The sequence below is a fragment of the Homalodisca vitripennis genome, chromosome 6 (genome assembly GCF_021130785.1).
Source record: "Homalodisca vitripennis isolate AUS2020 chromosome 6, UT_GWSS_2.1, whole genome shotgun sequence".
Taxonomy (NCBI): Eukaryota; Metazoa; Arthropoda; class Insecta; order Hemiptera; family Cicadellidae; genus Homalodisca; species Homalodisca vitripennis.
The window spans coordinates 10069418-10088011 of NC_060212.1; the positions used below are offsets into that span (position 1 = coordinate 10069418).

Sequence of the window (18594 nt, forward strand, 5' to 3'; positions counted from 1 at the left end):
AGGTTTGTTGTACTGTTGTTGTCGATGTTCACAATACCAAACTCACGGTCCATGGATTGTCGAACCTCTGGTGAGACCTCATTTTCTGCCAACGCCAGTTCAACTAAGCGCCTGCCTCTGAGAGCCATAATTGATAATCTGAAAGAATACAACAGATGTAGCCTAATTACTGTAGTAAAATACTAATTAATTTTACTGAGAAAAAATGTAACTAGGGATAAATTATTATCTAATAGCCGAAAAATAAAAATATTAACATTAAAACAGTATTTTAGGTATAGCCAAAATATAGTTGGTTACAAAATGATAAGCATAGTGAAACATTCAGAAATATTCAATTTTACTGATACTTTGATTTTATACGATACCGTTATGTCAGGATATGCCAACACCGCGACCAGTTATCTATAATAGGCCTAACTTAGGTCTCAATAGCGTTTTGAATTCATTACTCTCTAAAGTTTTGCCCCATATATATTATCTTAATGTACTTTACAGTATCTAAGTTTCAGTTAGATATAAAGTCTTGATTAGCGCCTAAAACTTTTGATAAACTAATCTAATAAACATAAATCCTGCAACAATCAAACCCAACAAGGTAATATAATTTTATAATTCCTTATTAAACGTTTAATAAATTCAAATACAGTTACAAAACTGTAGGCCTAAAATAAATTTAATTAGGCTTAGGCCTAGGATAAATAAGCCCAATATACTTAAATAGTATGTTAGATGTAACTGTAATATAATACAACATTAAGTAGTTTAAATTAAGATTTTAGAACTACATAATCATTTGATTCAAAAAGTCTTAAGTATGAATTGAAACAAGCCTTTTGACAAGAAAAACTTACGACATTTTTCAGTAATAACATTAAACACTTAATAAAACAATTTACATAAGTTTGTAAGTAAATATAATAACGCCCCAACACATTGGCAACATTAGAATCCTATAAAGAATCCTTTTTCAAACCAAATCAAACTAAAAATTGTTTTTGTTGCAAAAATATTCAACAACCATAACCTCACTTTCACTGACAAATTACTTTTAGATGTCAAATCGAGCATTATTGTTATAATTTACAGTAAAAACATTAATATATCTGCCTAAAAACAAACCAGAACTTTTAACAAACAGCAGCTGAGTAAAAATAAGAAATTATACTTTATTTCACTTACCTATTATTATGTTAGAGCTGAGTTGCCAATCAATCAACAATCCAATGACAACATGAGACAATTTGCAGGAACAGGTGGCTTGACATGAAAACATATGGCATTTTGCATTTTGCTACAGCTCTTTTTCTATTGGTCAAAAACATATGACATTTTGACGCAAGTTCCGGATAGTGAAGTCAAAACATATGGTGCAATAAAAAAAATGGAAATTTTAACATCAGACATTTTGCACGAACGGCAACGATATGCAGGTATATACAATTTTCTCTTACATTTTTGAGAAATTGTGTAATTTATATTATTCTAAAGGCATCAAGATTAACACTTCTATTTTTCTAGAACTTTAATAGCTTTAATAATCTTTTAAATCTGTTGTGACTACGTAAGTTATAGGTGAGATGGACAAGAAAAATTAGAGATAACTCAAATCATATTCTCTGACGAGTAACATAAGTAAAAAAATATATCAGTAGAAATACTCTTGTTAGGAAGAGCGAATGTATTCAAATAACCGGACTTTGTGAAAGGAATTTGGATTCAAGATGTGTGATTAAATAGTAATGGAGATTATGCCTACTTAGATTGAACTGTGCTTGGACTGGCCCGTTTGATGAAAGAAGAGGATTTTTATTTTATGAACCAGAGTAGTTGTCTATAAAGTATTCTGTAGAAATGTCTTAGGGATCATCTCTTTGGGTTTAATTTTACTCACTTCAAAGTAATATGACAAAGATTTTAATTTTATTATTTTTGAAAATATTTTACGTTGCTCCAAAAGGATACGATTGGCAACAATCGAGTCAAGGACAAATAATCTGTAAAATATACAGACAGCAACTGAAAACTCTTATCAGTTCTTTCTAATTTTATGATGTAACAATTATTTGCTGTTGTTTACTGTCGGTTTAAGTTAAAATAAATTTTTATAATGGATAGCATGGTTTTAAAGTAAACAACATTTAAATGCATAATACACATTATTTGAATAAATATACATTATAATTTTAAAGTAAATGAGTATATTCAGGTAGCCCACTTTATAAACTCAAGGTAAAATCTAGGGGATGTGACTTTTAATTCTGAAGATAAGGCAATTTTCCTGAGTCCCTATAAATCCCTTTATAATAATGTAGTCAAGTGATGTTTTCATGTGGTCACCAATAATTTTAACATAAGTTGTAACCGGTTAAGAGGCATAAATAACAATAATATACTCGAAGAAGGCTGCCAATCTTGCAGATTTTTAATATTATAGCTTTCAAACGTATTCCGGGGCCCACAGCTTATCTGAGAGGCATGGAAGATTCCCATAGTTTTCAGTAGTGGTAATCCCCCCTATTAAGTCATCCTAAAGACGCTTAAGTCTTCAGTTGATTACAAATCTAAAGTGAAATAAAACTAAATAAAATTCCATTAAATAAACTTATTATTTTTCTGATTTTCATAATTATACAGACATTTGTTTCACGGGAAATGAACATTATAGGATCACTTAGAATTTGAACTTATAATCTCTAGCTAAGCGGTGATCTATCAGACCAGCTAAGCTGCGAATAGAGATCCAATAAGAAGACCATACGATCTAAATTATATTACCACCTTATAAAATAGTATTTCAAATATAAAATCCAATTGCTTTTCGAAAGTGCAGATTCTTATAGCGTTCTAAAGCAAGAAGAACAGCTATATGGCATAATGACAATTATTATTCCACCTAATCAGGAAAAACTGATAATTTAATCGGTGCACAATTTTACTGGCTTTGTAATTATGTATTTATACAATTTTATAAGGGGTTTGAAAACTTATAATAAAATATATTAACTTTATATACGTATAAGCAATATATTTTAAAGATTGGTATCTGTTTTAATGAAACATGAGTTTATAAAGTGACAATTTAAATTTATTAACCTTTAATTATTTTAAATTTTAATTGTACTCATACTGTAAACAGTTGCTATCATTTTATCATGTGGATTAAATTGCCTCATATTACCAATTTAAATAATTATTATTTCCCATACAATGATTACAAATAGAAGTTTTATTGTATTCTTGCAAGGCATAATGAAATAATTTGATTCAGAATTTTTATATTTAACCAACTGAAACTGTACAACTTTAAAGAAAAAGAATTACTGTGGAGGCATGGTCTAAGCCATCGTATTTTAATTCCCAAGTAGAGACGGATAACACTCATATCCTGTGTTTGATCTTAGAACGTTTTATAAGTACAGGCTAGATCATACTTTACCATATTCTGTTTGATAACCTTCACAAAGTATAGTGGACGAAATAGGACTAAAAGAAAATCGGACCCCCTTTAAAATAAAATCCAAAGCCTCTATCAAAGTGTAAAACGCTTAATAACCCTAGAGCAATTTTAGTTTCGGTAATCCAAAGCCTCATTTATGGTACATTACTTGATGCTCCTTTGATATTAAGACGCTGAAGATATATAACGTTACAGCTTTCCTCGTTCTTTAACGTCTTTTAAGTGGTTAAACACAGGAGCTGTAATTTGTAAGAAGTTCTTGAGTCAAAGGCAAACGCTGGGCGAGCCAGAGGCTGCGCTTGCAAGCCACATTTCTCCACAGCTAATTTCGGCTCTGTAAGATCAACAGGGAGGTAACTATAAGGGTTTGATGTGAAATAAGATGAAAATTAAACTTTGTGTTTCGTCATATTAGTTCAAGGACATTTTCCAGGTGGATAAAGACACATTTACATCCTAAAATATTTTGCTCTTATTAAACTCTTGTATTATGTTTGTGAAACTGTATCAAAGTATACTAAAAAAGTCATTTTAAAACTTTTACGTTTATATCTTTCTTATTCATCGAAGGATAAAACTAAAGAAAACAAAAAGGATAAAAGGAAACAGTTATGTTATCGGTTCAAGAGTATAATTAAAATACTGATTGGCAGAGTTTTACCGAACCCTTTAACTTGGGAGATTGGACAAATCGTCCACCCGCACGATATATCAAGAACAAACCGACTTAAAGACGTAAAAGTGTGCATCGTGCTTCACTTCGCTATTGGTATATCAAGTTCCGTGGTGGGTGTTTCCATGTCATTCGCTAGTGAAGTAGTGTTATCAGAATAAATAAATCTTAACAGATGTACTCGAAGTATCCACAGAAGTGTAGATAAAAATGTATCCGAAGACTTTACGTTTGGTTGAAACTTTATATTTACATACATAATAATGGTTCTATAAGGGTGCATCACCTTTAATTGTCTTGGGATTTGGATAAACATCATTCATGCCTGTTTGTCAGTATATCAGTCTGTATAATAACGTAGCTAAAATTTGTCTATCAGTGTATGGGGGAGGGGATGGTAAAAACATTTTTTCGAATTAATTATTAATCTGTTTGTTTGAAAGCAAGACATCTGAAAAATGAAATAAGGTATAGTAATTCCACATACCACAAATGCGAAACGCATAACGCGACACGTGGGGCTGCGTACTCACCTAGTGGTTGGGAACCCTAGTTGTCCCACATCTCACTTCTTCCCACCCTCCCTCCCTCACTCTCTCTTCCTCCATGTCTCTATCCCTCGCCCTCTCGCCTTCTCCCTCTCTCACTCTCCCTCTCCTTCTCTCTCTCCCTCTCTCTCCCCCACTCACTCCCCCTCTCTCTCCCTTTCTCTCACTCCCCCTCTTCCCCCTCTCACTCTCTCTCTCTCACTCTCTCTCACTCTCTCTCTCTCTTCCTCCCTGTCTCTATCCCTCGCACTTTCGCCCTCTCCCTCTCTCTCTCTCTATCCCTCTCCCTCTCTCTCCCTCTCTCCCTCTCTCTCCCTCTCTCTCCCTCTATCCCCCTCTCACTCTCACTCTCTCTCCCTCCCTCTCTCTCCCTCCCTGTCTCTATCCCTCGCCCTCTCCCTCTCTCTCTATCCCTCGCCCTCTTCCTCTCTCTCTCTCTCTCTCTCTCTCTTCCCCCCCTCTCTCTCTCTCTACTACTCTCTCTCCCCCTCCTCTCTTAGTTTAGTTTAGATACATTTTCTAAACTCTGTCCTAAAAATGCGACACCTTAGCTGATGAATTAATTAACGTACGTTGTATCCTGGATTATGAAAGGTTCTATATTTAGGACAAAACAAGTATCTAAATAGATCTACTAGGCTAATAGAAATAGAATGCTCCTTTTCAACTTTTATGTATACTTACCCATGCTGAATTGTAGATGCACGTGACTCCATACCAGCTTATCGATCATTCAGTGAACTAAAACCTAAAGCATGATAAATAAAATTATCCCTCAAAACGGAATAAATAAATGTTTTTTCCATTCTTACGTTGATTGAATTTCTGAATAAACCGGGAACCGAACATTGTGTATTCCCCTAAATCAAAAATTCTCTGTAAAACATTACAATAGACACTGACCATTATTGGGCGTAGAAGGTTTTGTCCTCGAACCACGTAATGCACCCCTCAAAGCTGTAACATATGGTAGTTTCCATAAATCGGGGATGTTTGAAAGCAGCCACACGCCCACAATGGTACCACAATCGCGCGTCATTTTCCGCAATTTCTCACGGAATTCTGGTCAGCCACAACATCGATCGAGGAATCATTCGGGACGATTATTTTATCAAAAAGTACAGGCGACCTTTGATAGTGAGAGGGATGGGGAGGGGAGGGTGGTCACGGTGATGCTAATCCACCTCCCTCCCCTCACAGGACGTGCGGCGCACGTTTTGCAATGTGACCGCACGTGCCGCTGGAGGGGGAGGGACAGATGTGAGTTTCACAGCTGCCTGCGTGCGGCCCTTTGTCGACACCCCGTCTCCCTTCCAAGGGCAGAAACTGGCCTAGAGGGCTTCCCGATACTGCAGCTCCAGCAAGTACTACATTGATCAAAGTTGCCCTACTGCTCCTTCCTACCTTCTGATGCAATTTCCCGCCTGGATTGCATCACAGACGAGGGTCGGGGACATTTTACGACACCTGAGGGTTACTGCTACTGCCTGCGAAATACAACAGGACAGATCCTTTGGAAATACTGGACCTGATTATTCGCTACTTTTTACTATGAAAATGATGCAAAAGGTATTTTGAACAGTAATTCAGTCATACCGGTTTTTATTTATTTATCGGGTAATAATAGCACATTTCTATTAACTATTAAAAAATTCTTTAAGTTTAACTCTTTACTGCTGTTGATAAGTTGTTGGCAAATAAATTCGGCAACTTATGACATATTCCCTCTACTTAAGTAGGCAGAAGATCATTCTGAGGTGGGTTGTAGAAAAAACAAATTTTTTTTGGCATTGGCTAAGATTCAACAAGTCATCTGATGTTGGAGATTAATAATCGAGAGATATTTGATCACAGCGTTTTAATAATGCTCGCTTTCAAATAACAAATGAATTTGTGTAGAAAAGTATTACAAGATAAAACACTGAACATCAATTATAATCCTGCAAATATTATGGACAAAATAAATGCCAGAAGTTTTTAGAAGTTTCTAATTTTTGGTATCACCTACAAAGTAGTGTCAAAGAGCAGCGTCCATTTTCGATACTTAAGGAAATTGAAAGCTGAAAAATAACCCTATGGATGTCATGTTCACAGCATGTGTTCTGTTTTACAAAAGTTTATTTTTCTGGTCCTGATATTCCAGCTACTATTAAAAAAACTTACTTGCCTTCATAAGATTTGGGTTCACCAGATCATGAGTGGCTTCACTAGATTTTAATCTATTATTTCATTTGCATCCCGGTGAACTAAGGCTCTTCCCATTGTCCTAAAGCCCCCTTGCCGTAACTAAAACCAACATTACTAACACTATCCTGCACTCTGCCACCCAGGTCTAATCAAGGATATCCTCTAAAGGTACATGAACCATCATGAAACTCGACCTTTTTCACGCTTATTAATACAAAATGCAAGTATAGAACTCAACCCGTCTTCGAAAAATTCCTTCGATGAGTTAAGTTTTATTCTCATCCAATTCCCATGGACGGACGTACACCATCAAAAATAATCAAATTAATTAATCCAGAAATAACATTTCTTGCAATGTTTCAAGACTGTAAATCAATTATCTTTCAAGATGTCCTACGGACAGGCAGACACACATACGGAAAATAAATTGTGCCAGGTCTCCAATTAAATTGCTAACGCTCATTCAATAGTTATGAATATCCTTATTAATATTCCTTATTGCAACGTAAGGATGAATTTGAGAAAGATACTGAATAATATTTAGTGACATAGGTTACTTATTGGAAACTATTTTTTTAGGTTCGTACCTGATTTAAAGATGATTACGAATTTTAGCTGTCATACTTTACAAGATATTTACCATCCATTTAACTTACCTTGGTTCAGTAGCTTTAAAGTATAGTATCTGACCTCTCCGAGTATGACGAAAGGGCTTCATTCACCTGTCGTGTGCTTTATGGGAGCATGTCTCAATCTGCTTCGCACATAACTATTTTAAGTATGCTTGGTATCTAGGCAGTTATTTAGTTTCCGATACATCAATACGAGATTTGTCATGTTTCTTATTTATGTAAACAGGTATTATTTGAGGTATTAACGTAACAACCATAACTGCAAAGAATGTCTCCTGGGTCCACACACACACACACACACACACACACACACACACACACACATATATATATATATATATATATATATATATATATTTACATTAAATTGTATAAATGGCAATAGCCTTATTTAATTTCAATAAACACTGAATCGCAAAAAGTACTTGCTCCGCCGGGAGTCGAACCCGGATCTCTCACTTGCCGGGTGAATGTGCTACCATTACACCACAGAGCGCTTACTTTTTCCGATTCAATTATTTTGTATTTGGCCGTATCTGTCACATATGCGTTTAAATAACCAAACTAATATATATATATATACAAAGGTAATTCTTTGTTTAAACCGTTTGTAAACATATCGGATGAAGTTTTGATTTCATTGTAACAAACTGTCATAACAACTAGGTCCCATAAATGAATGCCGTCCATTAGTCTAACGATCCATACATTGTATGTTCAAATGTATTCTCATCTAGGCCTAATAACACATAAAGGCTTGAATTAAGACGATCTTCAGTTGCTTTAATCTATTCTACCAACGTTAATTAGATTAGTAATTCATATTATTACCTTATTTCGCATAATGGGGACAATATTGTATTCTGAAATATACATTTGGTTCCCTTGAGATCAGCGTTACTTTCGAGGAATTAGGGCGAAGTGATAAAATATCGCAATAGCCAGTTTGGGAAATTAATTTACTTCCGTTGTTTCTCTCTTGAAAAAGGAATAAAACACTTTTTTTGTCGGACGCGATCACCCAGTGGCGAAACAAATTACTGAGAGTGAGACGGAATACTTACGGACGGAACTTTCAATTCGTTAAAAGAAGAACGGAGTTCGAGAGAGACAAATGGCAGACGGGGCGTAACTGATTGAGTTGGAATAGAGATAACGAATTACTGGATCGGTGTTGATAAATACGGTGTCGGAAAGAAGGATGTGAGACAAGAGAGAGACGAAGGCGTGAGATCGATAAGTGATTGAGATACGGATTATCATTACAGGCCCTTCGTACTTGTAGACCGGCTGTATTACGCTGAACGAGGGTTGGCTAATAGACATCCTTAGTTAAAATTTCTTACTATTTGCAATATTAAATCGTATTAAGTTGTAATTAAACACATAATGTTTAATTTATTTTTTAAATTGGAGTCTAAACATTAGAAAATAAATACATGTTTTCTTACGAACTGACACACTGAACGTTAGGCTTTGATACTAAACATATTTAGAGGTAAATCTTTATCCTGCAATAAGAGAGATGTATGGTACACCACAGTTACGAAACAGGCTTCACATGCATTCAAAATTCCAAGTTTATGGTTCATTTCATTCTTAAAATGTGCTGCGGTTACATGCACAGACTAAGAATAATACAAACAATAACATTCTGCATTACATTGCAGACATGAGAGAAATTGTGCCAGACTACCGAGTAATAGGCTTCATTAACGCCCAGCCAAATCCTAAGCAACGATATGCATCCGCATAGAGCTCTTTCTAGTCTGTGTAGAGGTGAAGTTTCATGGAAAGTCATTAACATTTCTCAACTTTGCGTGTGTAGTCTTATAAGAAACGTAATATATGAATTATCATGTAGTTACATATTTATCGTGGTGTCATGCGTATAGTTTGGCTACATATGTTAATATGCCTCACATTCAAATGCCGTATGATTGTATTAAGTGTATTTAGAAATGTATTTATACTGCTAACTCTCAGACAAATCTTATTGAGTAACACCCTCATTGAACTGTATGTTTCTTGTGTACGAGTATAACGACTCCATGTTAAAGATCACGTACATATATGTTCGTCTTATAGTTATCATAAAGTTTTCCAGCCCCTCGAGTGATAGCCTACACTCATGCTCAGCAAATTAAAACATGTTTTTTTTCATTAGATATTTAATCTTTTTGATATTGGTAAATAAATTAATTGAAAATATTTAAAAATTAATAGTAATATTATTTAAATCGATAAAATCTTGGTTTAACCTTGACACCATTAGTATATTTATTAACCTATCTTGTATAAAAATTTTACTAAAATTTAGTTTTACACAATTTACTTTTCAGCCCATTTCCAAATTTGAGATTTCAAACTATCGTATAAAAAACTATTATTTTACACGAAGCGTAATATTTAATCCATATGACGAGGAAAGTTTTAAATAAACTGACACTAATAATGAGGAGCTAGTCATATCATGCTTCAGGACATTAATTTGGAAGCGCCTTGGCTGAGCTTAAGCGAAGCTTATCACTCAGGAGGCTGGAAAAATGTCAATTCTGTCTGTCCACTCGATATCAGGAAAATAATAAACTGATCTATAGCCTTGAAACTTTGTATGCAACACTAGCGAAGTCCGTCACGTGACACAAGGTGTTGCGTTACCTTGTATAATTCCAAGCGAAGACGCTCCACTTGACAACAACGGGTGTTTTTGACCATTGGGATTGACTAAATGAAGGACTTTTTTACCGATTTCACGTGAGTTAATTTAATTGTGAAAAAGGTTTTGATTGCCAATTGGATTTGTTGATTTTAATCCAAAACCAACTTGTACTGAGTCGGATCTACATTCACGCGCGAATTCTGGCAACTATTGATGTATACTCTTAATATAGAAAAATATCAATCATGGAGTGTATCGCATTCAAGTTTCAATACAAGAATGTTTTATTGTGATTTCGCATATAAAATTATTGGAACCGTAATAAATGATTTAAATTAAAGAATATATTTATTAAATTCAATGATTGCAAATATTTATTACAGCGTTAAATTACATTTGTTTGCGACTTCAGCTATAAAACTGGTGAAAAATTACAATTAATTAGGTCCAGGATAGCAATAACAAGAGGCGTAATGCTTAGCACATTCTAAGATTGCATAGTTGTTTTCACTCACCATTAAGAGCTGATGATACACATGTGGGAATACCTAAAATGTATCACAAATTAATACAATTCGTTAGAAATTGTTGATAAGCTTTTGCAAGGAACTTCTTCATTTGATTTGTGTGGTATCCATGCGCTCTTTGGTTTTGTGTCTGGGATTCAAATTTCTTTTATGTATTGAACACAACCATGTTTACGTATCTTATATGAACTTTGGATTTATGAAAAATGTGTAGATGAAATGACATCCATGTTCAAATTACATATATTACATTAACTCTGTTTTCTGATTATTTCATGTTGTCGGTTTCAGCCAAAAAAATATAAAGAGATATATCTATAGTAATTTTGCTAAATGAATATATTTTCAAAAACAATAGCACAATTGTATAGAACAATATAAAGAACATAAGGAATAAAAATAGGGTGCGTACACCTGCTGCTTGAACTTCGTAAATATAGGAGTTAGTAGATCGTGAATATAATATATACGGAGTGGAGGGTGCGCAACTCAGAGTGACGGTGTCGCGCCCTGCGGTCACTCTGCGAACTAAGTACTCTCTCTCTCCCTCTCTCTCACTCACTCACAGCCTCAGTATCCGTGACGCTCCCGTGGTGTGTGGATGTCAGTGTGTTTCAACCGTTGATCGCGAGTGTTGTGGTACGATTCCAGCACGAGACATTCGGTACGTTACATTCGTAATGCTATATACTCAGTTATATGTTATTGCACTTAAAACATAGTGTATTTTCCAACAAAATTTATAATTTTGAACATTATTTGCAAATTTGTTTCGGGTAAAAGTACAATCTAAAATACATAATTTATGTAACAGATTATTGTTTAGGTCCCTATAATAATACCTAATAAAGGGTTTATTAAAGAAACACAATCCACATATTAAATAAAATTAAACACAAAAATGTATAAACACTATTAGTGTTTTTTGCTAATGGTTCGTAGAAAATTTTAGAGGAAAACCTATATCAATTTAAGTTGCTCATAATAGTGTCATATTCGACATACAAATGTCCTAATTTTTATTTTAATGGCATTTCAATACTGTGTAAAGACGGATATGAATTATGCATTATATTTAATTGAAGCATTTTTTTTTTATTTATATATCGATATACAAATGCAATAATAGGGCTATACAAGTAACAATATAGAGGATGGTGGTGTGGTAGACAATGTCAGATCCCTCTTATTATTCTATTTGGTAGCGGAGATTGCCTCTATAATAGTGTCCCTCTGGCCTCCATGAATGTTGAGGAAGGTCGCGGTACGGGTTTTATTCTATAAGCACTCAGTAACGGGTAATGTGTTTTATTTACGGAATAAACCAACATAAACCTTTCACTTTAAAAGTCGATAGTGGTACAAGTTGGTTCAAGAAGCATGAACTGGAGTTGATCCCTGAGTTTGAGTTGTGTTTCATGTTGATAGGTTCCCAAATTATTTCATGTTTATTAGCTAAAAATTAGCGAAAATATAATTTCTTCTCTATGTCTATCCGTGAGACGAAGTGGCCTTACATAGACTTGAAATTTTGCATCATGCTTAATTTTTCTAAAAGTTAAATTAATAATAATAATTTAATAATAATAATAATAATTTAATAATAATAATAATTTATTTATTCCATCAGTATTTTACAATTGTATGTACATTTGATATTCTTAGGAACTAATGCTAACCACTTTCCAGTTGTGTAGTTAGCTTAACATAAATAAAAACAACAAAAAGGTAAGAATTCAGTTACAAATAGCTTATTTATACAGCCAACAATGCTGCCTCATGTGGCATCTTTCCCATAAAAGTACAAAATATATCTAATACACAATTTATATAAATGTACATTCCTTAATCATTACTACGTAACGCTAACATTAAAAATCACACCAACAAAACACGCAATTAACTTGAATGGTGATGTGTTAGTCCATGGGAGTTTACTGAGCGTTAGCAAATATTTTTATAATTATTTTATGGGTAACCGTGATGACAACGTGAAAATCGTACAATAAATAAACGTTTGAATAAAGTAAGTACAAAGATATGTTGTTGACATAGTAACATACATAGCCTAATGAAATGATCTATACATTTCAAATTCCGAAAGCCATCTGAGGAAAGCTTATTACGCGATTAGTGATATAAGTTATTACAGACTTTCATAGGATGGGTGGAAAGTTCTGGGTTATAAAACACTACACTATTTAAGCGATATACTATTTTGTATTTTTTTCCCAACCATTAAGCAATCCCGATTCTATTTTTACTGTTCGTCAATACACTGAATGTTCGTTCATTGCGACGCGCCGTCACATAATTGTTAATTTTGTATTATACTATAATGTCAGTGACAAGCAATACAACATAACGTTATCCATACGCTCATTTAAACAACTGAATGTTTGTTTATCGTGACGTGCCGTCATATAATTGTTATTTTTGTATTATACTATAAAGTCAGTGACAAGCAATACAACATAACGTTATCCATACGCTCATTTAAACAACTGAATGTTCGTTCATTGCGACGTGCCGTCACATAATTGTTATTTTTGTATTATATACTATAATGTCAGTGACAAGCAATACATAACGTTATCCATACGCTCTTAAACAACTGAATGTTCGTTTATCGTGACGTGCCGTCACATAATTGTTATTTATGTATTATACTATAATGTCGGTGACAATCAATACAACATAACGTTATCTATACGCTCATTTAAAGAACTGAATGTTCGTTTATTACGACGCGCGCTGTTACAAAATTGTGGTTTTTGTATTGTACATTAATGTCAGTGAAAACAACACATAATGTTAACCATACGGACATGTAATTATTAACATTTTAATCCTTTATTGAGAAGCAACGGAAAGCGGGCATTAAACGTTTGTATACAATACAGCCTATCATTCCAATCGATATTGAACGTTTTTATCGTGGTGAATTAGTGATAATTCTGCTTGGTTTATAAATTAATCTCAACATAACTAAGTTTCTGGTAGAGTCTTTGTCACTGAAATAACAAGTTAAAACTGGACGACTTGAGAATGATGTATTATTCACATTACTACATATTATTCTGTACTAATAAATTTAGATTTCTGAGTAAGTTCTTAAAATTAAGTAATTAGTGTAAAACATGATATCGTCAAGTGCTAATGAATGTATATAAACTCTAAATATCGTTAGGTTTACCACCCATATAAACTATCCGTATGGTTAAATAATCTGTTAAAGGATAAAACATGATATCGTCAAGTGCTGATGAATGTATATAAACTTTAAATATCGTTAGGTTTACCACCCATATAAACTATCCGTATGGTTAAATAATCTGTTAAAGGATAAAACATGATATCGTCAAGTGCTAATGAATGTATATAAACTTTAAATATCGTTAGGTTTACCACCCATATAAACTATCCGTATGGTTAAATAATCTGTTAAAGGATAAAACATGATATCGTCAAGTGCTGATGAATGTAGATAAACTCTAAATATCGTTAGGTTTACCACCCATATAAACTATCCGTATGGTTAAATAATCTGTTAAAGGATAAAACATGATATCGTCAAGTGCTAATGAATGTATATAAACTTTAAATATCGTTAGGTTTACCACCCATATAAACTATCCGTATGGTTAAATAATCTGTTAAAGGATAAAACATGATATCGTCAAGTGCTGATGAATGTATATAAACTCTAAATATCGTTAGGTTTACCACCCAATATAAACTATCCGTATGGTTAAATAATCTGTTAAAGGATAAAACATGATATCGTCAAGTGCTGATGAATGTATATAAACTTTAAATATCGTTAGGTTTACCACCCATATAAACTATCCGTATGGTTAAATAATCTGTTAAAGGATAAAACATTATATCGTCAAGTGCTGATGAATGTATATAAACTTTAAATATCGTTAGGTTTACCACCCATATAAACTATCCGTATGGTTAAATAATCTGTTAAAGGATAAAACATTATATCGTCAAGTGCTGATGAATGTATATAAACTTTAAATATCGTTAGGTTTACCACCCATATAAACTATCCGTATGGTTAAATAATCTGTTAAAGGATAAAACATGATATCGTCAAGTGCTGATGAATGTATATAAACTTTAAATATCGTTAGGTTTACCACCCATATAAACTATCCGTATGGTTAAATAATCTGTTAAAGGATAAAACATTATATCGTCAAGTGCTGATGAATGTATATAAACTTTAAATATCGTTAGGTTTACCACCCATATAAACTATCCGTATGGTTAAATAATCTGTTAAAGGATAAAACATGATATCGTCAAGTGCTGATGAATGTATATAAACTTTAAATATCGTTAGGTTTACCACCCATATAAACTATCCGTATGGTTAAATAATCTGTTAAAGGATAAAACATGATATCGTCAAAGTGCTGATGAATGTATATAAACTTTAAATATCGTTAGGTTTACCACCCATATAAACTATCCGTATGGTTAAATAATCTGTTAAAGGATAAAACATGATATCGTCAAGTGCTGATGAATGTATATAAACTTTAAATATCGTTAGGTTTACCACCCATATAAACTATCCGTATGGTTAAATAATCTGTTAAAGGATAAAACATGATATCGTCAAGTGCTGATGAATGTATATAAACTTTAAATATCGTTAGGTTTACCACCCATATAAACTATCCGTATGGTTAAATAATCTGTTAAAGGATAAAACATGATATCGTCAAGTGCTGATGAATGTATATAAACTTTAAATATCGTTAGGTTTACCACCCATCTAAACTATCCGTATGGTTAAATAATCTGTTAAAGGATAAAACATTATATCGTCAAGTGCTGATGAATGTATATAAACTTTAAATATCGTTAGGTTTACCACCCATATAAACTATCCGTATGGTTTAAATAATCTGTTAAAGGATAAAACACGATATCGTCAAGTGCTGATGAATGTATATAAACTTTAAATATCGTTAGGTTACCACCCATATAAACTATCCGTATGGTTAAATAATCTGTTAAAGGATAAAACATGATATCGTCAAGTGCTGATGAATGTATATAAACTTTAAATATCGTTAGGTTTACCACCCATATAAACTATCTGTATGGTTAAATAATCTGTTAAAGGATAAAACATTATATCGTCAAATGCTGATGAATGTATATAAACTTTAAATATCGGTTAGGTTTACCACCCATATAAACTATCCGTATGGTTAAATAATCTGTTAAAGGATAAAAACATGATATCGTCAAGTGCTGATGAATGTAATATAAACTTTAAATATCGTTAGGTTTACCACCCATATAAACTATCCGTATGGTTAAATAATCTGTTTAAAGGATAAAACATGATATCGTCAAATGCTGATGAATGTATATAAACTTTAAATATCGTTAGGTTTACCACCCATATAAACTATCCGTATGGTTAAATAATCTGTTAAAGGATAAAACATGATATCGTCAAGTGCTGATGAATGTATATAAACTTTAAATATCGTTAGGATTTACCACCCATATAAACTATCCGTATGGTTAAATAATCTGTGAAAGGATAAAACATGATATCGTCAAATGCTGATGAATGTATAATAAACTGTTAAATATCGTTAGGTTTACCACCCATAATAAACTATCCGTATGGTTTAAATAATCTGTTAAAGGATAAAACATGATATCGTCAAGTGCTGATGAATGTATATAAACTCTAAATATCGTTAGGTTTACCACCCATATAAACTATCCGTATGGTTAAATAATCTGTTACAGGATAAAACATGATATCGTCAATTGCTGATGAATGTATATAAACTTTAAATATCGTTAGGTTTACCACCCATATAAACTATCCGTATGGTTAAATAATCTGTTAAAGGATAAAACATTATATCGTCAAGTGCTGATGAATGTATATAAACTTTAAATATCGTTAGGTTTACCACCCATATAAACTATCCGTATGGTTAAATAATCTGTTAAAGGATAAAACATGATATCGTCAAGTGCTGATGAATGTATATAAACTTTAAATATCGTTAGGTTTTACCACCCATATAAACTATCCGTATGGTTAAATAATCTGTTAAAGGATAAAACATATATCGTCAAGTGCTGATGAATGTATATAAACTTTAAATATAGTTAGGTTTACCACCCATATAAACTATCCGTATGGTTAAATAATCTGTTAAAGTATAAAACATGATATCGTCAAGTGCTGATGAATGTATATAAACTTTAAATATCGTTAGGTTTACCACCCATATAAACTATCGTATGGTTAAATAATCTGTTAAAGGAATAAAACATGATATCGTCAAGTGCTGATGAATGTATAATAAACTTTAAATATTGTTAGGTTTACCACCTATATAAACTATCCGTATGGTTAAATAATCTGTTAAAGGATAAAACATGATATCGTCAAGTGCTGATGAATGTATATAAACTTTAAATATCGTTAGGTTTACCACCCAATATAAACTATCCGTAGGGTTAAATAATCTGTTAAAGGATAAAACATGATATCGTCAAGTGCTGATGAATGTATATAAACTTTAAATATTGTTAGGTTTACCACCCATATAAACTATCCGTATGGTTAAATAATCTGTTTAAAGGATAAAACATTATATCGTCAAGTGCTGATGAATGTATATAAACTTTAAATATCGTTAGGTTTACCACCCATATACAAACTATCCATATGGTTAAATAATCTGTTAAAGGATAAAAACATGATATCGTCAAGTGCTGATGAATGTATATAAACTTTAAATATCGTTAGGTTTACCACCCATATAAACTATCCGTATGGTTAAATAATCTGTTAAAGGATAAAACATGATATCGTCAAGTGCTGATGAATGTATATAAACTTTAAATATCGTTAGGTTTACCACCTATATAAACTATCCGTAATGGTTAAATAATCTGTTAAAGGATAAAACATGATAATCGTCAAATGCTGATTGAATGTATATAAACTTTAAATATCGTTAGGTTTACCACCCATATAAACTATCCGTATGGTTAAATAATCTGTTAAAGGATAAAACATGATATCGTCAAGTGCTGATGAATGTATATAAACTTTAAATATCGTTAGGTTTACCACCCATAATAAAACTATCCGTATGGTTAAATAATCTGTTAAAGGATAAAACATGATATCGTCAAATGCTGATGAATGTATAATAAACTTTAAATATCGTTTAGTTTACCACCCATATAAACTATCCGTAATGGTTAAATAATCTGTTAAAGGATAAAACATGATATCGTCAAGTGCTGATGAATGTATATAAACTTTAAATATCGTTAGGTTTTACCACCCATATAAACTATCCGTATGGTTAAATAATCTGTGAAAGGATAAAACATGATATCGTCAAATGCTGATGAATGTATATAAACTTTAAAAATATCGTTAGGTTTACCACCCATATAAACTATCCGTATGGTTAAATAATCTGTTAAAGGATAAAACATGATATCGTCAAGTGCTGATGAATGTAGATAAACTCTAAATATCGTTAGGTTTACCACCCATATAAACTATCCGTATGGTTAAATAATCTGTTACAGGATAAAACATGATATCGTCAATTGCTGATGAATGTATATAAACTTTAAATATCGTTAGGTTTACCACCCATATAAACTATCCGTATGGTTAAATAATCTGTTAAAGGATAAAACATATATCGTCAAGTGCTGATGAATGTATATAAACTTTAAATATAGTTAGGTTTACCACCCATATAAACTATCCGTATGGTTAAATAATCTGTTAAAGGATAAAACATGATATCGTCAAGTGCTGATGAATGTATATAAACTTTAAATATCGTTAGGTTTACCACCCATATAAACTATCCG

At 32.6% G+C, this 18594-nt stretch overlaps 1 protein-coding gene across 2 annotated transcripts in view; it reads left to right on the forward strand.

The window, feature by feature from the left end:
- Positions 1–11267: 11267 nt before the first annotated feature.
- Positions 11268–18594, forward strand: part of LOC124364094 (trophoblast glycoprotein-like) — a 276854-nt gene continuing 269527 nt past the window's right edge. Inside the window, exon 1 of one of the 2 annotated variants that reach the window (XM_046819276.1) lies at positions 11268–11353. The gene's annotated coding sequence lies outside the window, so the exon portion shown is untranslated. The remainder of the gene's footprint in view (positions 11354–18594) is intronic. The other variant, XM_046819277.1, reaches the window with a different exon arrangement.